The sequence below is a fragment of the Heloderma suspectum genome, chromosome 5 (genome assembly GCF_057233095.1).
Source record: "Heloderma suspectum isolate Gila_16-S chromosome 5, 16-S_ref, whole genome shotgun sequence".
Classification (NCBI taxonomy): domain Eukaryota; kingdom Metazoa; phylum Chordata; class Lepidosauria; order Squamata; family Helodermatidae; genus Heloderma; species Heloderma suspectum.
In genome coordinates this window covers 48,724,779-48,747,874 of record NC_139462.1, presented here as the reverse complement: position 1 = coordinate 48,747,874, position 23,096 = coordinate 48,724,779, and the positions used below count along the sequence as shown (strand labels likewise).

The 23,096-nt window shown below is 43.3% G+C and overlaps 1 protein-coding gene across 3 annotated transcripts in view; it reads left to right on the top strand.

Annotated features, from left to right (window-relative positions):
- ANKRD50 (ankyrin repeat domain 50) overlaps positions 1–23,096 on the top strand; it is a 70,577-nt gene that overhangs the window by 32,561 nt on the left and 14,920 nt on the right. The window lies entirely within an intron of this gene.

Genomic DNA, 23,096 nt, shown 5'->3' with positions numbered 1-23,096 from the left:
CTGTACTCCATAGGAACCCCCTGGCCTCTTCACCTTAGAGCGAAATGAATGGTATGTTAATGCATGATTGGCCCCAGCGTTGGCTTCTGGGATGGTGGTCACCTCAACCTTGGTGAGGCAGGAAGGGTGGAAACATGCACACACCTGCACCACAATCTCAGTCCTAACACAATGGCTGGTGTTTGGAAAGAAAAATCTAGATACATTTAATTGCAGTCACACAAACTACTCCTTGGCTTCTGTCCCCTCTGCTTGTCTGTCTGTCCTCTATTTAAATTTTTCTAAGCAGCTACACAAACCTCTGAGCCCATCTCTCTGACTTATCTCTCGATGGGTGGAAAGGGGACTAGAGAGCCCATGGGACACTGTGAAATCCAGCCTTGCCTCTCCCCTCCCCACCTACCTGGATGCTGCCTTTTCTTCCTCCCTGACTTGTCTCACCAGGTCACAGTTGCAACCTCTTAAGAGCAGCTTTCCAGAGTGGGTGGGGGAGGGAACAGTCCCGGCTGGATCTCTTCCGTGCTTGTAGCTCTGTCTATGGAGGAGGAGATCTACAGCATCCTGTGGTGCCCCATAGGATTGCTCTCTTAGGGCGCAATCTCTTCAGGATGGCTGTAAGCATCTGAACTCAGAATCCAATACAGAGTGGGAGGAGTTGCAGAGGTGATCCTCACCTTTGTGCTCCTTCTGCTCTGCATTTTAGCTAGATGGGCTTTTTTGTCTGTCTAGCTGGGACTCGGCACAGTGGGAGGGAAGGAGGCTGGGGAGGCTTGGGGATACAGTGTAACCGGCCTCCCCAGTTCCCTTCTCTCCTCTCCCACCAGCATGCCACCTTTCCCTCCCAGGTCGCTTTTGTGAGCTTGGAAAGGCAGCTGGCAAAGTTCTCTCTGTGCTGGCTATGAGGGGGTGGGGAGGTCGGACTCCTGGATCTGAGGTCGGAGCACTGTCTCTGACCTCAGATCGAGGAATCTAAAATATCCTATCTCCCCCTCCCCACTCTCTCTAGGGGCCCTAAGATTGCTCCTTTAATAAATGATTAAAATTGCACTTCCCATTTCACATATGTTCTAAACATGATACCTAATAATTGGTTGATCTAACCACTAAAGCATGTTACTTGTAAAGTAACAAGTAAATAGAGCATGTAACCTCTGTTGGACCATTTGCTTTGTATTATATATGTTTGTGGGTGTGGAAACATACATGTATACATCTGAGTGTGCATACACATGCACACGTGTGTGTAAGGATCTTTCTTACAGTTAGCAGCAAAAATGATTATTTTTCTTCTCATTGGTAAACTGGGAATAAACACATGAAGTTGCACACTAAACAATGTTCCTCTCTCTTCATTCCAGTGTTCTTACTTTTTGTTTCACTTCTGCTGCTTCTTGTATATTGCATAACCCTCCTTCCTGAACTGAAACAGTTCATTTTTATTCCAGAAACAAAAAGTAGCTAACAATCCAAACATTTTGCTTATTGCAGCCAAAGTGGGTGCATATGTTTCTTTGTTTAAAGACAATTGAGGGTCCAGAACTTTCCAAAAGTAACTTAGTAGTTGTTTACTGGGCAGAGCAGTTTATTTTCAGAAGATGAAAAGAAAATGTCCTTGTTTGTTTATACGGAACATAACTCATTATTCCAAACATAACTCATTACTCCAATACTGAGCAAATTGCAGAGCTCAGGTTGTTTAAAGGGCATTAAAATATGACCACACCAAGACATCTAGCCCATAATAGCAATGTAGTATTTAACCAATTGTGCCAGATTTAGAATCTTGACCCCAAAAATTGTATTTCCTTATGATGTGGAGAAAGGGTATTAATTCATTTTAATAGATTCTAAGTATAGACCTAATATGCTTATATTTAGATTTGAGTTTATCAACTGTTTTCATTTTTTTTCAAGGAGAAACATAATGATAGTTAAATTTAAAATAAAATCCTGTATTTTCCTAATTACTTATCCACCCAGTCATCAAGGTTCAGAGACTACTTCTTCGACCTCACACACTTATCACTCTTGGACTTCATCTGGGCTCACTTAGAAGCCCAGCTCTCGCAACAGGTAATGTGTGGAGAAGGAAGGACGGTTCAAGATCAGGCCTGCTGGCCCCACCCCCAACCTTTACAAAAGATCCACACATGTACAAACTACCTGTGTAAACTGAGGCTCTGCAAAAAGAAGGATCCTTGATCACACAAATAAGCCCACACACATATGGTTTGTACTTGTGTATGATCTGTTCACAACCTCTGTTGAATGCATGTAGGTCAGGGACAGGACCGGTGGGAGTGGTCTTGTTGTTGTTCAGTCGTTCAGTCGTGTCCGACTCTTCGTGACCCCCTGGACCATAGCACACCAGGCCTTCCTGTCCTGCGCTGTCTCCCGGAGTGTGCCCAAGTTCATATTCATTGCATCCGTGATGCTATCTAGCCATCTCATCCTCTGCCGTCCCTTTCTCCTTTTGCCTTCAGTCTTTCCCAGCATCAGGGCCTTTTCCGGAGAGTTTTCTCTTCGCATTAGGTGGCCAAAATATTGGAGCTTCAGTATCTGTCCTTCCAGTGAGCACTCAGGGTTGATTTCCTTTAGGATGGACTGATTTGACCTCCTACAGTCCAGGGGACTCGTAAGAGTCTTCTCCAGCACCACAGTTCAAAAGCATCAATTCTTCGGTGCTCAGCCTTCCTTATAGTCCAGCTCTCACAGCCATACATTACTATGGGGAAAACCATAGCTTTGATTAGACCGACCTTTGTCGGCAAGGTGATGTCTCTGCTTCTTACTATGCTGTCTAGATTTGCCATAGCTTTCCTCCCAAGGAGCAAGCGTCTTTTAATTTCATGGCTACAGTCACCGTCTACGGCCCAAGAAAGTAAAATCTGTCACTGCTTCCATTTCTTCCCCTTCTATATGCCAGGAAGTGATGGGGCCAGATGCCATGATCTTCGTTTTTTTAATGTTGAGTTTCAAACCAGCTTTTGCACTCTCCACTTTCACCCTCAACAAGAGGCTCTTTAGACCCTCTTCGCTTTCTGCCATTAGGGTGGTATCGTCTGCATATCGGAGGTTGTTGATAATTCTCCCAGCAATCTTAATTCCGACCTCTGATTCATCCAACCCGGCATTTCTCATGATGTACTCTGCATATAAGTTAAATAAGCAGGGTGACAATATGCAGCCTTGTCGTACTCCTTTCCCAATTTTGAACCACTCGGTTGTTCCATGTCTGGTTCTTACTGTTGCTTCTTGACCCTCGTACAGGTTTCTCAGGAGACAGGTAAGGTGGTCTGGTACTCCCATCACTTTCAGAATTTGCCACAGTTTGTTGTGATCCACACAATCAAAGGCTTTAGCGTAGTCAATGAAGCAGAAATAGACGTTTTTCTGGAATTCTCTTGCTTTCTCCATGATGCAGCGAATGTTGGCGATTTGATCTCTAGTTCCTCTGCCTCTTCTAAACCCAGCTTGTACTTCTGGTAGTTCTCGGTTTGCATACTGCTGAAGCCTAGCTTGTAGGATTTTGAGCATCACCTTGCTGGCATGTGAAATGAGCGCAATTGTGCGGTAGTTTGAACACTCTTTGGCATTGCCCTTCTTTGGAATTGGAATGTAAAATGACCTTTTCCAGTCTTGCGGCCATTGTTGAGTGTTCCAAATTGGTTGGCATATTGAGTGCAGCACTTTAACAGCATCATCTTTTAGGATTTTAAATAGCTCCGCTGGAATACTGTCATCTCCGCTAGCTTTGTTGTTAGTAATGATTCCTAAGGCCCACTTGACTTCACTCTCGAGGATGTCCGGCTCAAGTTCAGTGACCGCACTATCATGGCTATCAGGGACATTCAGATCTTTCCTGTATAGTTCTTCTGTGTATTCTTGCCACCTCTTCTTCATCTCATCTGCTTCTGTGAGGTCCCTGCCTTCTTTGTCCTTTATCATGCCCGTCTTTGCACAAAACGTTCCCTTGAGATCTCCAATTTTCTTGAAGAGATCTCTAGTCTTTCCCATTCTGTTGTTTTCTTCGATTTCTTTGCATTGTTCATTTAAGAAGGCCTTCTTGTCTCTCCTTGCTATTCTCTGGAACTCTGCATTCAGTTGGATATATCTTCCCCTTTCTCCCTTGCTTTTCGCTTCCCTTCTTTCCTCAGCTACTTGTAAAGCCTCATCAGACAGCCACTTGGCTTTCTTGCATTTCTTTTTCTTTGGGATGGATTTCGTTGCTGCCTCCTGAACAATGTTACGGACCTCCATCCATAGTTCCTCAGGCACTCTGTCTATCAGGTCTAATCCCTGAAATCTATTCCTCACCTCCACCGTATATTCATAAGGGATATGATTTAGGTCATACCTGAATGCTTTAGTGGTTTTCCCTATGTTCTTCAATTTAAGCCGAAATTTTGCAAGAAGCAGCTCGTGATCTGAGCCACAGTCAGCTGCAGGTCTTGTTTTGACTGACTGTATAGAGCTTCTCCATCTTTGGCTGCAAAGGACATAATCAATCTGATTTCGATATTGACCATCTGGTGATGTCCATGTGTAGAGTCGTCTCTTGTGCTGTTGGAAAAGAGTGTTTGCTATGATCAGCGTGTTCTCTTGGCAAAACTCTATTAGCCTTTGTCCTGCTTCATTTTGTACAACAAGGCCATGCTTGCCTGTTATCCCGGTGATTTCTTAACTTCCTACTTTAGCATTCCAATCCCCTATGATGAAGAGGACATCTTTTTTTGGTGTTAGTTCTAGAAGGTGTTGTAGGTCTTCATAGAACCGATCAACCTCAGCTTCTTCGGCATCAGTGGTTGGGGCATAGACTTGAATTACTATGATGTTGAATGGTTTGCCTTGGATTCGAGATCATTCTATCATTTTTAAGATTGTACCCCAGTACTGCTTTTCCCACCCTTTTGTTGACTATGAGTGCTACTCCATTTCTTCTAAGGGATTCTTGCCCACAATAGTAGATATGATGGTCACCTGAATTAAATTCGCCCATACCTGTCCATTTGAGTTCGCTGATTCCCAAGATGTCGATGTTCAATCTTGCCATCTCATGTTTGACCACCTCCAACTTACCTTGATTCATTGATCTGACATTCCAGGTTCCTAAACAATATTGTTCTTTACAGCATCGGATTTTCTTTTCACCACCAGACACATCCACAGCTGAGTGTCCTTTCGGCTTTGGCCCAGCCGCTTCACTCTTTCTGGCACTACGTGGAAATACCCTCTGCTCTTCCCCAGTAGTATATTGGACACCTTCCGACCTGAGGGGCTCATCTTCCGGTGTCTTATCTTTTAGCCTTGTGATACGTTCCATGGGGTTTTCTTGGCAAGAATACTGGAGTGGGTTGCCATTTCCTTCTCCAGTGGACCACATTTTGTCAGAACTCTCTGCCATGACCTGTCCGTCTTGGGTGGCCCTGCACGGCATAGCTTATGGCTTCACTGAGTTATGCAAGCCCCTTCGCCACAACAAGGCAGTGATCCATGAAGGGGTTGGTCTTGACCTCCTTGCTTGTACATGTTCCCTGTACGTGCTCTGTTTATCGCTTATGGGGGAAGTTCAGAAAAAAACAGACTTCACTCTGGGGACTGATCTTCACCCTCATTTTGTATACCTTTGTATGCCTACCCAAGTTAAAAAAAGATGCCTGCTGCATTAGATGTGATATGTGCAAGTGTATATTACCTTGTGCTTTTCCCCTTTAAAAGTGTGTGATCTCCGATGGGAAAAGGATCACTTGTGTATAGCTTCCATAATGCATAGCACGTATAAGAACATAAGAAGAGCCATTCTGGATCAGACCAAGGGTCCATCTAGTCCAGCATTCTGTTCACACAGTGGCCAACCAGCAGTCGACTAGGAACCCACAAGCAGGGCATGAGCACAACAGCACCCTCCCACCCATGTTCCCCAGCAACTGGGGAATTTAAGCATACTGCTTCTGATACTAGAGGAGCACATAGCCATCAAGGCTAGTAGCTAGTGATAGCCTTTTCCTCCAGGAATTTGTCCAACCCCCTTTTAAAGCCATCCAAATTGGTGGCCATCACTATATCCTGTGGTAGCAAATTCCATAGTTTAACTATGCGCTGTGTGAAGCAGTCCTTCCTTTTCTGTGTCCTGAATCGCCCACCAATCAGCTTCATGGGATGACCCCGGGCTCTAGTATTATGAGAGAGGGAGAAAAACATCTCCTTATCCACGTTCTCCACACCATGCGTAATTTTGGACATGTATACATTTACCCTGTCCATGGGGAGGAGCAATAGCTCAGTGGAGCATATGCCTTGTATGCCTGAGACCCTGGAGACTGCTGCCAATCAGAGTAGAACAGTTCATCCAGGGCAAGGTGAGCCTGTGGCCCGATGTGGTGTAAGGGAGCCGTGTATGTTCATATGGCTTTATTTCCCATACTCAGATTTCCGTTCCCAAGCACAAAAAGTGATGTGAAAGTTCATCCTCTAAAACTGTCACTTTCCGGGTTTTATTTTGCACCAGGAACTCAGGGGTTCCTCATAGACGTTGCCTTGTGTGGAATTGTACATATCGGACATTTCCAGCATTTAGGCAGTGTTCTGAACTAGTGGCAAGAACCTTGAAAATCCAAGGAGCAAACTAAATGGGCTGCGCAGGGTGGGTTTTTCTTTTCTGGATAGCACATTTTTAAATCCCCCCCTATTTCCCCAACTATTGCAGTTAGGGGTAATGTCTGACGTGTCGATTGCATTGGTTGAAAGAGAAAGTGGGCATGGACTACCGGCTAAGTCCAGTAGATTGTATCACTTTTCCAGGAGTCAGGCTTCAGTGACTTCAGGCATCCTGAAGTGTTCCTTCAGAGGCGTGTTGTAAGTGTGCCTGCGATTCAGAATGGAAGGCACTTAAAATTAAAAGCGCTGTGTTGAGTGATTCATAACATTAGCTGTAGTATAGCCAGTGTTAAACATTTTAAAGTTGTGCGGATCAATTTGTATTTAGTTCTCCAGTGGAGAACCAATGCTGCATAGTCATTAGAGCAGCGTTCCCCAACCTGGCGTCCACCAGATGTGCTGGACTACAACTCCCACTATCCCCAGCTGGCTGGGCATGTGCATTCTGGCTAGGGATGATGGTGTTGTAGTCCAGTACAACTGGAGGGCATCAGGTTGGGGGGAGTGTGAGGAGGCTGGGTTAGAGTGTCACAGGTCTAGGACTGTGGAGACCAAGGTTCAGATTCCCATCCAGCCATGAAGTTCACTGGGTGGCCTTGGGCCAGTCACTGCCTCTCAGCCTAACCTACCTCACAGGGTTGTTGTGAGGATGAAATTGGAGGGGGGAACCATGTATGTCACCTTGAGCTCTTTGGATAATAAATAATAAACGGAGCCTAAAAGTGCTTATATCTTCTTGATTTTGCCTATGTTGTTGAAAATACAGCTGTTGTACAGCTATTTAAGTATAAGAATATATATGTAGCACCTGTACAACCTTTTGTGATTATTTTATTTGAAAAATTGTAATCCTTAGAAATAAATAAAATACATTAGGCACAAAATATGTTCCTTGAAATGAACACTACTTCATGCATTTTGTACTCGATTGTTTGTGTTTATAACAATTATGAATTTTCAAGAAGATATTAAAATACCACCTGGGCCTCAAAGTCAAATATCTTCAATAAGCGTCTGATTCTAAAATACCTGAGGCTATTAATTTATCATAGTATACTTGTTTGCCAACTATCGTGTTTCTCAAAGAAGTTAGTTCTAGATGTTTATCCAACATATTTCTAACAGGCAAATTCATTTTAAAGTACTTCTGATGTTAACTTTCCTTTTAATTGGAAAAAATAATTATAAAATTACAGCTAGACTATGCTAGCAAATCACATCTAGATGTAATTTTTAAATTTTTCACATTTCAGCTCTATGCACAAGTGGGTACATCTAAATAGAAATGTTAGCAACTTAGAGTAATCCATTCTTGGCAATTGAGTAAGTTAGCAAAAGTTAGCATTCTTGGCAATTGAGTAAGTTGACTAAGAACTTTACTCACTAGTACAGCAGTTCAGTACTCATAGGTAGTACAGCATTGGGAAGCAAGACAAACATTTTAGGAGAGCATTTGGAAGTGTGCCATCCCATGTTGGAAACTATTACTTAAATTGTGGGAAACAGCAGGGGGAAGAAAGAATCAACGTTAACACAGGTATTTCAAGCGCCTGTTTATTGTGGTGCAGTCATGTGGAGTGTTGTGTGATTTAACCAGGTGGTTAGCTAATCTACAGGAGCCATACGTTAACCTAGTTAGCTAACCTACAGAAACGTCATGTGGGTCAGCTCTGGGAGTGCTCAGGGGTCAAAGCTGTATAAGGGGAGCTGTATAAAATGGAGGGATTCCTGTGTGGAAGCCCATGTTGCCAGGTAAGTGAGAATTCCCATGTGTACAAGGATCAAAGGTCTCCACACAGTGTGCAAGGCATTTTGTATTCCTATGCCAATAAAACCAGAATTTTAGCAGAGCACTTAAGAACATAAGAAGCCCCATGCTGGATCAGACCAAGGGTCCGACTAATCCAGCATTCTGTTCACACAGTGGCCAACCAGCTGCCCACGGGAAACCCACAAGCAGGACACGAGTGCAGCAGCACCCTTATTTTTGTACCAACTATTTGGGGGGGGGAAGGGTAGGAGTCTCTAGTATAACTCTTGAGATTTTTCAGATGAAAGTTTGAGTGAAAAAGGAAGTAGCTTTTCATAATTCTAATGCTGTTGTTGCCATCCAGGGATGGTTTACTGTGCATAAGAGTTTTGATGCATGTTCATTCTCCTGCAGCATTTATAACAGTCAGGTCTGACATTACAGGGTGGGATTGTGAGGCTTTTGCCAGGGCCTGGGGCTTCAGGAGAGTCTACTACCGTGTCTGATGTGCCCTGCTGCCTTCCTGCCATGACATTTACCTGGTTCACACAATCGTTTTGACCCATGGTGGTTTAAATCAGCCACTGTGGTTTGTGGCATGTGCCAAAACGTTTGCAGGCACCTGTTCCGTCACCCAAGCCTCGCTCATAGGTTGTCGTGTCATTCAAACCCAGCGAGGGTGGGTTGTTAGCATGGTTAAGAAACCACCCACGGTTAAGAAACCACCCACATCTCTAAAACAGCCAGTTGTTTCTCACTGGTTTGTTAATCACACCAACAACCCATCCTCACTGGTTTAGGATGACATGACAATCTAGGTTATGGAACCACAGACCATGGATCAAAATGATTGTGCAAACCCGGCCAATGACTTTCTCTGTGCTGCCCAGTTGTTGCCCCATCACAATAGTCTCTGGAGCTTTCTGGCTTGGGTGGGGTGTAGTGTGTGAGGGTGGAGGCAACAGCACCACACACGTGTGAAGATAGATAAAAAGAAGTACTTCACAACTATGAAATTCACTTCCATAAGATGTAGTGATAGCCACCAATTTGGATGGCTTTAAAGGGGGATTGGACAGATTCCTGGAGGAGAAAGCAATCAATGGCTATATGCCACTTCCAGTCCTGATGGGTATATGCCACTTCCAGTATGAGAGGCAGTATGCCTATGTACGCCAGTTGCTGGGGAACTTGGGCAGGAGGGGGCTGTTGCACTCAAGTCCTGCTTGTGGGTTTCCTGTGGGCAGTTGGTTGGCCACTGTGTGAACAGAATGGACCTTGATTTGATTCAGCACAGCTCTTCCTACGTTCTTAGGAGGTCAGAGGACATGCTCTGTTGGGTGTGTTGCAAGCCAGCAGCTAGCCATTTCCTGCCCCTTAAGTAAAAGTAAGAATTTAAAGGCTCCTTGCTTTACCTAAATAAAACTAAAAATGTCCTTTCTACCGATATAGTTTGTTCTCTTTATGCTGCTCTGCCCCCCACCCCCAGCCAAACTCTTCTTGCTTTGGGTTAGGTGAGAAGACATGATCAAACAGGAAATTGACCAAATAGTTTACTCCTGCTCATTTACAGTATAATCCTATGTATGTGTACTCAGAATTGAGCCCTGTTGTGTCCAGTTGGGCACACCCCTGCAAGTGTGTTTAGGATTGCATCCTCACAGTACAATCCTATGTAAGTCCACCTCAGAGGCAAGTCCCATTGTGTTCAGTGGAGCTTACTCGCAGGAGAGTGTGCATAGAATTGTAGTCTTAATCATGTACAAATACATTTATGTAGTGTAGTCCAGGAAAAGTTTTGCCAGTTGATAGTAGGATGCCCAGATGCAAATGATGGCAAGGCCTCTTGTACCTTGAATAGCTCTGCAGAAGTCAGAGGGAATTTCAGCGGGTGTAGCTTGTTATGTGAACTACATCTGCTAAGATTCCCTCTGACTTCTGCAGAATTATACAAGGTGTTTTGCATCTGGCCACCCTAGTTGATAGCATGCTGCATAAGGTTGCCCTGATCATGCAATCCATAAGGTATGTCTATTCAGAAGACAGTACTGAATTCAGTGGGGCTTACTCCCAGGTAAGTGGGTATAGGATTGTAGCCTTAGTTACTTTCGGGGGAAGGGTTGCAGCCTGATCCCTCCTCATGCTTGCTCAGAAGCAAGTTCTACTGAGTTGTGAGGATAGGGCAGATGGCTTAGATTGCTCACCCTGAGCTTTTCTACATGAGGCATTTATTGTCCGCTCCATGAGTCCTTATGGTTGTTTACAGGTTCTTTGGGCAAGATTTTTTAATCTGTCATGATCCTCCAGTTTTGCTTCTGTTTTTTAAGAGCACTTTCTGGGGTGGGAGGGGGCAGTAGAGTGGGCAAAATGGGATATTATTTCTGAAAGTGAAATAAAAGGTATTTTCCTACTTGTGTATTTGTGCTATTCTGCTATAGCACAGCACCACCTAGAAGTTATGTAATGGAAAAGCAGGAAAGGAAAAGCTCGTTGTGTAGTGCTCAGATCTTAATTCTATGTCAAAACTGAAAGTAGATACAGTGATTAACAGCCTCCTGTAGAAAAGCTCCCTCTTCCACTCCACTGACTTGGCTACCCTATGACAAGACTTTCAGCCCAGTAGTCCTATGCCTATTTAGCCAGTTGGTGGTTTGTTTTTTTGTTTTTGCATGGATTCTAGCTTGAAATCAAATTGGTGGTAGGGAAAGGGTGTGGTTAGAGGATGAAGTGGGGATGCCAAATGGATAGTACCAAAGGGGGGCCACTGATACTCTTATTGTCCAGAGCCCACAAAAACCTGGAACAGTCCCTTGCAAAAGTAGTAGGGTGGGGGTGGGGAGAGAAAGCTTTCTTCCCAGTATGTCTAGGTAAACTGCAGGCTACTTCTCTCCAACAGTGCCCGGGGGCAGGGGGGAGTACAGAAGATTAGAAAAAGGTGTGTGGAGAATTAAAAAGGGAGGAACCCTGCTCCCCATTAACAGGATAGGTGTAAGGGATAGTGGATACTCAAAGGTTCACTGCTGCCTGAAGTGAAAAAAGAATTGCTGAGGAGAGTGGAAATTATGCTCCTCCAAGGCACTTCCTTGAGACTTATGATTGTGGCAAAAAGGGAGTGAGCCTGCTGGGAGAGGCTGAGATGGGTCCGTCTTCCTCCTTGTAGGGGAGTTTCAAGGAAAACCCAATCATTTTGAAGTTCTGGGATTTCAAGTTGATCTGGTGAAAGATGTCTTGTCCAGGGAGGAGTTCCAGCCTTCCCATTTTGAGGCCCATTGCTATGCAGATGTCAATGAAGGAGACGAGTCTTGCGCATAGGGAGGTCTCTGGGGCAAGCATGGCACACAGTACAGAGTTAAAGTCTGTTATGCAAACAAGACAATATTGAATGTTGCTTCCAGTCTCTCTTGGGTCATTCACAGATCCCTATGGAAATGCGGACTCCATCCACCAGAGATAACCCTGCTGTTTATGTACTCGCTTATCTTGAGATGAATAGCGAAGTCGATCAAAAGTCTTTGAATATTTTCAAGTTGATCTCCTTGCTTTGAACTCTTGCAGTTTCAGGATGGTGTCTGCATCCCCTACTCTAGTTAGGCTGCACTGAAGTAAGGTCAGAGGTGGTTATTTTAGATAAGATCTCATGTAAACAAGCCCTGAAGGGCAAAGAATGCCGCTAAAAGGTAAACATTCAAGTCTGAGAGAAGTACTAATGGGATCCCACAGTCTGGACCTATTTAACTGATATATTTTCATTATTTATTTGGGGAGGGACATAGACATGTGTTTGTTGGTAGATTGCATGGTAGTGTTAAGATAGGGAAGTACCAATGCAGTGTTAATATAGGGAAAGATTAGGCAGTTATGTGGGGCTTATCAAGTAACAAATGAGAACGTACTATGTACAGTAAGCAAACAAACAGAACTAATAAATACCATCAAGAGAAGAAAATTACAATACCTTGGTCATATTATCCAAGGAGAAAAATATACCATACTCCAACTTACTATGCAAAGGAGAATTGAAGGAAAAAGATCAATGGGAAGAAGATGAATATCATGGTTAAAGAATTTGAGGGAATGGTTTAGCTGTACTTCTATACAGTTATTCAAAGCAGCAGCATCGAAAACAAAAATAACTGTAATGATAGGAGATAGGAGATAGCACCTTAAGAAGAAGTGGGACTAACTGGAAGATCTCATGAAATCATGTAACATGGATAAAATGCCAGTTCAGTAATACAAAGTGGAAAATAATGGGTTGGATACAGGGTTTTCTCCCACCAGCAGGAGTACTCCCTGAGCACAGGTCCACTCAGGAAACTCTAAGCTGCTTAGGGATTTTATTATATTAAGTGGTATATAAGTATTCATAATAAATAAATGACTGGCAGGAAGGAAGGAAGGAAGGAAGGAAGGAAGGAAGGAAGGAAGGAGGGGATTTTTTTTGTCAATTTCCCCTCCCAGTCCGCTGCCTCCCATGCACCTCTGGAGGGTTCCCCAACCCCTGGAGCAGATTTTGGGGGACCATAGGAAATTGCAGGGGGAGGGAATCAACAAAGATTGCCGCCTCTTTCGTTCCAGCAGAAATGTTCTGCTGGATCAGAAGCTTTCTGCGGATACGCGTAGCTTTTCTATCCCCAGAGGCAGGCTCTGGATCCAAGCCAATGCATTTGGGGGGACACAAAAATAAAATAGTTTGATTGTTATCAGCAAATGATGGAAGAGGAAAGGAAGTGGCAGATCCTTGTCTATTTCAAGATGACTGAGCCATCAGTGTGATGCACTGCAAAGAAACAGAATGTGATTTTATAGGTTTTAGATGGAACCTCTCAGGTAGAGATGGAAAACTATTAATACCGCTGTACACTGGCAGGGTCATCTTTATGAATACTGTGACTAATTCTGGTCAATCACATTCAAAATGGATTTATATCAACTTGGAAAAGTGCAAAGGGCAAATAGAATTTTTTCAGGAATTGGCAGTATATCAGCCCGGCCTGAAATTTAGTTTTATCCGAGGTCCTTAGGGTTGCAGGAGCAGTTGAGTTTATCTTTCACCTTTTGCTTTTCAGGAAGATAGTGTGGTGCACCTTTTTTGTTTGTTTGTTTTTTGCTCCTCAATGCATTTTTAGGGTTAAACTAAATGTTAATTATATGGGTGCATTTAATATGTCTATACATATTATTCTTAAATAACAGCCGTGTGTGTGTGTGTGTGGATTAAAACTATGGTGCGTGGGGAGGGGAGTTAATCTACACGCACACACGCACCTGCTATTTCCCCCTGGGAGTAGAGTTGCTATTAATGTCAAAGGCAGCTTCCCTCCCAGGGGCAAATAGCAGGTTGGGGCGAGAGGAGGGAGGCAGTGTTCATCAGGGCCATTTCACAGCAGGAAAGAATTAAATGTCTACCTCCATGTGCCATAGTCCCAGGCATAATTCCCCCTTCCCTGTGGTGGTGGTTAAAGGCCAGGCCACTGTCTCTTTAACGCAGTCTACGATGCCTAGCTTTTATTGGGTCCTTGATAAACAAAATGTATTACTTATCTTTATAGATAAGGGTAAGCTAGTAGGAGTGTATGTTTTTTCCACAGGAACCGACAATGTTGTAATTAGAGAAAAATATACATAATAAAACTATTTTAATTCAACTCAAGAACAGCATGTATATATTTCTCTTTAGATTCTAATTAAAGAGACTAGTATTGGGTATCACTAGTCAAGTGCAAATTAAATCTAATTTGTGTACAGTGTACACTCACCACAAAAATCATAGCATAAAATTTGCTCCAATCATCTTCATTGTTCAGATGAAACAATGGCATGAATTAAGTAGATAAACCAGGGGATCAAATTAAGGAAACAAAGACAAAGAATAGTAGCACCATTGTTTGAGGAGCACTATATCCAATTTACATAGGAAAGAAAGCAAATTGAAATTGCAGGTGTAGGCAAATAGTTCATCCTGGTTTTATGCTGCATTAAACAGGGTGGTTGCAGATGCCCCAAAGAGATTTTTCAAGTTAAAGCTCACCATAAAAGAAGACAAAAACTTAGCAGTTTAATTATGACACTGACAAACTCTGAAAATGGCCTAAGGTGCTTAACATTATTCTGGCTTTAGCGTTAAAGCAGCCCCCTTTCCTCACTAATGTGTATCTGATCTAATTGGCGCATCTCCGGGGCTGAAGGGCAGATTTAGTTTCTCACCAGCCAAATGTTTTAAGGGCAAATCCATTTCCCCTCTTTTCTTTGCACTAGAAAGATTAGCTAGTGACATGTGAAGTACCACTATTAATGAGGTTCATAGACACAACATCCTGCATTATATTGTTTCAAATGACATGGGAAGCTGCCTTATACCAACTCAGACTATTTGTTCAGAGTATTGTCTACTCTGAGGGGCAGTGGAGCTCCAGGATGTCAGGGTGGAAACTGAGCCCATATTGCCCCAGAGCAGTTCTGATTCTGAGGAGGAACAGCAATCCGTGGGAGAGGAGCTCGCTCATCTCTCACAAGCACAGCAGCTGGCAGAGATTCCTCCTGCCAGCATTCCTGGGATAGATAGTGACCCTGGCAGCGAGAGAGCACTGGAGGGGGGGCTTGCTGGATGCTCAGCGCAGACACAGGGGGCGACGACAGATGGAGGGCGCGGAAAGGAGGTGTAGCGCTCGTTTGGTGCGCAAACAACGGTCGCGTCCCAAGGACCCAAGGGAAAGAGGGAGGAACTCTCCCTAGCCCATAAGTTCAGGGTCTTCCCGTGGTTCTCCTTCAAACAGGGACCAACTGCCTTACCTGGAGCTTAGGCTACTCTGTTATCTATCCCCAGTGCAGTTCCTTGCTTAGTCACTAGTGATTAGTATCTGAAAGAGTCATAAAGTAATAAAGGAATAAAGCCTTGGAAAGAATCCTCATCACCTGTGGCCTGAGTTGGCTATTGGAGGGGACTGCAAGAGGCAGCTAGGGCGTCCTGACACAGAGTCTCAGGCAGGAGCCTTTCATATTGCCCATTTTCCAACATTTTTGGAGGTGCTAGGGATTGAACCTTGGACCTTCTATACATAAGTGTAAGGACTGGGCCCAGCACCTTTACAGAAGCATCTCAAGAGAGCATGACAACCAACTCTGGGTCCGATGAAGAAGAGGGCAAAGTGGTGGGGGAGTTACCAGAGTATCAGGACATAGAGCAGGGAGACAGTGGAAGAGAGGAATCTGTCCATATGCCAGTTACTCAGTTGGTCCAAAGCCAAACAGAAACTTCTCCATCTGTGGGAGTACAAGATCTTATGAGGTGGGAGGAGTTGGGAGTGACAGATGCCAGAATCAGATGTCAGGTTAAGAGGGAGGAGCAACTTCAGGAAGTAAGCTGTTCTACAAAGTTGGCCCATCAAAAGAGATCCTTAGGGGAAGACCCTCTCTGAAGGCTGGACTAGAAAAGCCCCTCAGGTTTCATACTGCATGCAAACGTTCATAGCAATAGTGCATCCATCAGAGAGATCTTTGGGTCATCTATGTAGCATTGTGCAAAGCTAGTTAGAGATCTTTGCTCTAGGCTGCTGGAGGCTGAAGAAGTCTATAACCTGAAATACTGTTGATCTGACTAATTCACATAATAAAGGCTATTTCCTAAGAGACTGACTTCTTTGTTTGACTGCAAACACACAGGGTTTGGCACTCGGCAGTAAGACGTGCTTTATCACTGACTGCACTACGGCTCCTTCCCAAGACGATAGACACTAATTGTATGATATCCTCCTTACAGAAAGATCTGTTTAAAGATATATTTCTGCGTAGAGTTCTGGGTCGCTCATACCAATAACAAAATTTAATTGCTCATGTCCTTAAATTATATTTAACATATGAGTATTAGAGTAGACTTCATACCATTTGCATTTTCTGTGGTTGGAATGCCACCACATGTATATTGGACTTGCTGGGAGCTGGGGGGCGGAGAAAAGGGCCCAAAAATTATCCCATAAGCTTAAATGCATGCATGCATTTATGAGTTGCAAATACTGATGTGCAGAGGAAGTGTATGCTCCACTAACATTTTTCTGAGGTATGTTGGAATTACGTACATATTCTTTGCTACGTTGTTCTGAAGTGGTCATTTGGGTTTGCTACTATTACTGCATCTGATAAGCCATTGGCAGTTTGATGCTGTGTCAGCTTCTGTTTACTTTCTTGGGCTGCTTGAAAGCTGTTCTTCTTGAACAACTGTATGAGATTCCCAGGCTGCAGTTTGGTCATCCTTGGCAGACACTTGTGTTCCTTCCTTTCCAGCTATTAACGCCAGCTTGCTTAAGTTTAATCAGTATTACAGTATGAGTCATTATGAAACTTATTTAAAGAAATCTTTTCCAAGTCTCTGTTACAGCAAACTCCAAATATCATGGAAGGAAACATAATGGGTTAGAAACAGCATATTAGTTGCACTTCAGTCCCATTGAAATTCACGTGAACAGGTAAGTCATGATAAATTTAGGTCCATGGGATTGAAGCGTATTAACTTGCTCTAAATCCAACTCTGCATCTCCCAATTCATGTATATTGAATTCATATATAATAAACCTAGTGCGACTTGCTTCTTAGTAGACATGCATAGGATTGTGGTAGACATACATTCATTTAAAATAACTGAATAGAATAGAAGTTCAAGTTGGATAAACTCAGTTGCAAGATTATATGAAGATTTTAGTAATTAGGGCTCCTAAACACCAGGATGTTTAGTTTTGGAAGGAGCAGGCTGGGTGTTTCTGAGTTTTGGAGCTCTGCTGTAATATCTCAGATGTTGGTTTAATCCAAATGTGGTCAATTCCCCAGCCAGTGTATAAGATAAGTTTGGATTATGAAGACAGTCCCTCCCAGCTGTTAACAGCTCAAAACAAACTTGACTGTAACATTCTGCTTATGGAACCATTGGTGAATGAGTTGCATGGATGCCCATTCCAATGAAACATTTAAGCATTAAGGGGAACCACCATTTTGTGTATTCACAAAGTTGCATCTGAACAGGCTTTTAGAGGTCATCTCAGGCTGGGAAGCACAATAGGTTTGAAAAGAATTACATCTTAATTGTTTAGGCCTATAAAAGTCTCACATATGCAATTCTAAAATTAATAGCCATGTTCTCAGTGGCAGCTGGTGAGTAGTAGGGAAGGGGAGCTGAGTATGGGCCACTGGTATAGGTAGAGCCAAGGGATCACCATGGGCAGAGCCAAGGGGGTCACCATTGTACTGGAGAAACAAAAGGCAGAGGAGCATAGAAGTTGGCCATCTATGCAGCAAAGGAGTTTTTAAAGACATAACAAAGGCAGATTCACATAAGTTCTCCTTCTTTCAAGGTGCTCAAAAGACACTGAGGCAACCAAAGGACAACTTTCTCATGTGTGTAGAAGAGCCATCTGTACATCATAACATGTGACAAACCCACATGAGGGTATTTTGCTGTGTGTATACCCGTGGAGCAAAATACCACTACCGGTTACCAACACAGCAACAGAAGGTGTGCATATGCCACATGCTATTTTGTTATGCACTTTACTGCACTTTGCATTCCTCATGTTTTGTCCCCTGATAATATTGATTGCTCAGGAATTTATCCCAGTTTCAAAGGGCTAGATTAATCTAGTTAATCATTCTTATGTGGTGAGTTTTCTGGGTAAACCCTTTGGGCAAGACAGACTGCATTTGAAACCCATGCGCCTCTCCCCACTCCCCCCCCCCCGCAACTGTAATTTCACTGAAAAGATATTCCTCTCCCTAGTCTTTGACTATCAATCCCTGCCTCTCCTTCTGTTTTGCCTTTCCTTTTGTGTGTATTTCTCTTTAATAATGAATTATTATTACTATTATCGACGAAGCACCTCAAAAACGAGGTACTGTGCAGTGACTTAAAAGGAGAGAGAAAAACATCTACAGGCTTATGGGGGTTATCATCATCATTCCAAAATTCACATTAGTGCCGCACCTTTATTATTCCTACCAAAAGATCACAAAAACTGCGCAAGCTTTCAGGCTCTTCAGATCTCTTCATCAGGCACAATGTTACAAAAGCAGATGGAGAGGAAAAGTCAGTGTCTGCATGGTCAGAGTACCAAGATGGGGCAGTGGTCTGCAGACATTCATATTGGGCTAGAGCAGGTCATGTGGGGGTTACAGGTTGGACTGGAACAGTGGAGCTGCCCCTAGGATTGCTAGGAATAAGAATGGGAGGACATGCTGATACTGTGACATAAAAGGCATAGAAGTTGGCATTTTTAAACACCATGAGGACATGGACTTAAATGCATATAACACCCTCCATACAGAGCTCACAGTAAAAAATCATTTTAGCAGGGATTCTAAACAATGCTGTTTAAATTAATTATTGCAGCCATAAGATAAAATACACAGAGAGACTAACCAACCAAACAAGAAATAGTAAAGATTGATGCTGCTGCAGCTCTCTGAAGCAAGGAAGGGGAGTAGGAGTATAAGCAGAGCAGAAAGAGAGGACAGTGTAAACTAAACAGAAACAAATAGCAATGAGAGATCAGAAGCAAGCCAACGGAGAGAAATACATACAGATAGGTGGAGGAGGAGGAGGACGATATAGGTGGAACACAGAGAGCAGAGCCAAGATCAATGATCAGTCGCAAACAGCAGAACAACAAAAGCACCAACACAACATACTGGTAGTGATCATCTGGAACAAAACTCAGTCTGGACAGAATGGGCTCCAATGCACGCTCTCTAGCCTAGAGACCAGCATGCTGTCTGACTGCCTCTAATGGCCCCACTAATTGTGTTGCTCAGTAGTTCAGGTTACCATTTTTCTTTACTTTTGTGTCAGTACATATAGTCCCTATCTGTATTGGGACCATGGCAGTTTGGGAGAGGAGGGTTTAAGCTTCCTCTCCCACCCATCTTCCCCCAGAAATTCCAGACACACACACCTTGTGGGGAGAGAGGGAGTCAAAAGAAAGAAAGATGGTCAGTGGGGGGGATGGAATTTGAGGGGGGGAAATGAGTGGGTGAGGAACCTTAAGCCCTCCTCTCCTGAAGTGCCATGGTCCCAATCCAGATTGGGACTGCACACACTTACACAAACATAAAGAAAAATAGCCTGAGCTACCGCAATGCGATTGGAATGTGTAGTTTGGTCCTCCCAAATGCATTTTAAAAGAATTTACTTAAACACACAAACTCTCAACAATACAGTTTACAAAGCACAAATCGTAGGTGGAGGGAGAAAACCCAGCCCAAAGAGCAGAGCAAAGAAAGCATCAGGCAGCAAAATACCCCATTAATCACGAGCGAGTCCTACCAGCTGAGGAGCCAGCAAGCACCAGCCATACTGTGGCCAGCCAGAAGAACATGGGAAAGCCAGGGGACACGCTGCAGGCTCAGAAAATTACATCTTTAAAAAAGCAAGCAGTTGTTTACCAGAAACAGTGCAGCAGACCCACACCAGCACTTTGAGTTGGCCCGCTTTTTGGTGCAAACCTGCAGGATGCCACGTCCATAGGGATTTTTACTGGTGGAGCCACAGCTCAATCAAGCTGAATAACATAATGAATTCCTTGGACGGCCCGTTCTAACTCCCTACCCTGAAAGTTCCTCAGCTTGCTCTGGTTGGCTGCTGCATCCAGATGACAGGCTTTTCCTTTGTTTTTTAAATAACTTCCTCTCTACAACAAAGATCGCCGGACTGGCTGGCCTCCATATTTTCCTCATGTATTCATGGAAAGATTGATTCCGCACATGTGCAAATGAAAAAATGAAGCAGAGGTGTCCAGAGTGTTGGGTGGCAGCAGCCAGCAGTGTTGTGCACTGCCACAGAGGTAATAAAAATGGGATGCGCTGGAGGGGGAATGACGGAGGGAATTGCTTTTAAAACTTTTTTCTTCCTGGAGGGTCTAGAGCAGCCTTCCTCAACCTGGTGTCCCTTGGACATGTTGGACTACAACTCCCAGCATGCCCCAGCCAGACATGCTGGCTGGGGCATGCTGGGAGTTGTAGTCCAACATGTCCAAAGGGCGCCAGGTTGAGGAAGGCTGGTCTAGAGGAACACTTACCACCACCACCCTGCACTCTGATTGACACCACCTCTGCCTGTTCTAGCAGATTCTCTTGTACTCTGCTACTGCAGGCGTACTTGGGTACAGGCTGCAGTTGCTTCTGCCCTCGCTCAAATAGCCATGTTAAAGGAGGGGCTTTAGTTTTCTGATTAATGTTTCACTGCTGAGAGATTAGTTCCTTATGAGGAGGTATGCATAAAATGTTAATATAAATGCCTAATTCTACTTAGATGAGCTTAGACTGACAATTTAAATAATTCATACTTAAAGCACTGGAATAATGCTCCATCATTTAGATTACATATTTAAGATGCATTGAGTGAAGGAGAAATGTGATGAAGGTTGCCTGGCTTGGAATTTTCCCTAATACTAAGGATGAAGAGGCAAACTGATCCAAGATAGCGTTACAGTTCCAGTGGAATAGCCTTGTTTGTCTCTTAAAGAAAAATGAAAGTATTTGTCACCTTAACGATGAACAGATTTATTATGTCCCCAAAAGCTTATCCTATAATATCTACTTGTGACTTCAAGGTGCCACAGGACTACGTTTTTATTTTCAGTGTCAATTTAAAAAAAAAAACCTAAAGAAATACTTCATAGAATCCATATAGTGCAGATACTTCTAAGAATGATCCTCTGTGAGATAACAGAAGCTAAATTTGGAATGGATTTGTTTACAGAGCTGAAAGCAAATTTAATAACTCAAGGAAACCATTTTGGAGCTTCTATTGGGGAGAAAATGATGTGCCGTAGGAAAAATCTGAACAATGCAGAAGCTGGGTCGTGGGATTGTAAGTTGTGCCATTTGTCCCTGACTTGCTGAGTTCAAGAATTCATGAGATAGGTTCTGCAACAGATTGAGCGTTCCCATAATATTTTGATCTTTATTGTCCTTGTAAGCCTAATGTAAATGTCTTCTCGTGCGTGTGGGATGTGGTTGGCAAGAGAGTTTGCAGAATTTTGTTCAGACTTGTTCAAGGCCTAGATATGTTTGACAAATTTAAAACTGATTCAGTGTTTAAATCTATGTTCGGCTATCAGCAGAGTTGGGTAATAATAATAGCTAGGTGATGGAGTAGGTGTGCCTATGCCTATGTGTGGGAGAGACTGAGAGCCAGCACATGTGTATACAAAACAGTTTTCTCTCAACATGTTAAGCTATGTTTTAAGCGTGCTTCCAGATGGAGATGTTCTTGAGCGCCAGGAATACTGAATCAGAGCGCCAACTGCAAACCACACAGAGACTGTGCCAGTGCTGACTGTTGCTAAACTGATACCGCAGACTGGGGGCTAACGGGATGGGCATGGGTGGCACGGTCCAAAACAGGGACTATAACATATCTCTCGTCCCCCACTAGTTACCTTTTCTCTTCTGGTTTCGCTGCTGCATTTAATAAGCTATGGATGAATCTGCCATCTATTGGCAAATGCAAGTGACGTGGATGGTTGTATGTGTTAGCCCTGTGGCCATGTAAAGCATTTCTTGTATTGAGCCTGGCCCTTGGCAAACGGCTAGAGAATATTGCCGGGTTAAGCTGTTTTCATTCTTTCCCACAAATAACTGTGTTCTAGTGACAGAGTAGCTGTTCACCATTCCATGCAGTGAAAGATGCATTCCTGAAGTTCTCTAGCTGATCCACATGTCCTATAGCTGCAGGTGCCTCTCATTCTTACTTGACTTGCACTTGGATCACACATTCCTAATGATTTCTCAGTTAAGTACAACACAAAGTAGCTTAACAAATTATCTTTTGTTGTATGTAGATGATTCATGTAAACCAGACTTCCCAAACTGGTCCCTTACATGGCCAATGGTCAGAAATGCTGGGAGTTGTAGTCCAAAACATCTGGAAGGCACCAGTTTGGGCAAGGCTGATGTAAACTAAAGTATTAGATTTATGCTCTTGTCTGAACACTAAAGAGCTTCGGAGAAATTATAGTTCTTCAATAGATCCTCATTTCCTCAATTCAGTTACTTCAAGGCAAATGTTGTTTTTAGGATGATTCTGTTGTATAAGTTGACTATGATGAATTGCCACTGTATTTCCATTCCTTTTTCATATGTAGCCAGTACTGTGTAAATTCATTTTCAAAAACAAATTTTTAATTGCATCTCAGTTCTGTGGCAGTTCTGCAGAGTGATCACAGTTAACGGAATAAGTCCTGCAGTCTTGGTTTTGGTGCATAGTCAATGGAATTTTAAGCTATATGCAAACCTTGATAATCTGCCTCAAGTGTGTCATTTTGAGGATGAAGTACATAGATGTTTTCATCAATCAGGTAGTAAGTGCTTATTGGAGGGCATCTGGTAGTGGACAGGTATGGCTGATACCTATCTGTTCACTACTTTCACAGGATTTGGGAGCAATTGACTATGTCCATCCAGCATCAGATTGTCCTTTATAACTTGTTAGCTGCATACTTAGTGAATCCACACAGCAGATGACTAACCTTGGAGCAACCCTTTTTTGGGACACCCTAAATTCCAGTAGTCTCCTCACCAAGTGTAAAAAATCTCGGGTTTGCTCTCATCACTTCAGTACTCTTGCCCATAGAAACTGAGTGTTGCATTTGAACTCTCTTATCCCATGATAAGGCCTCCAAAAAAAAACTTTATTGGAGAGCAGAGC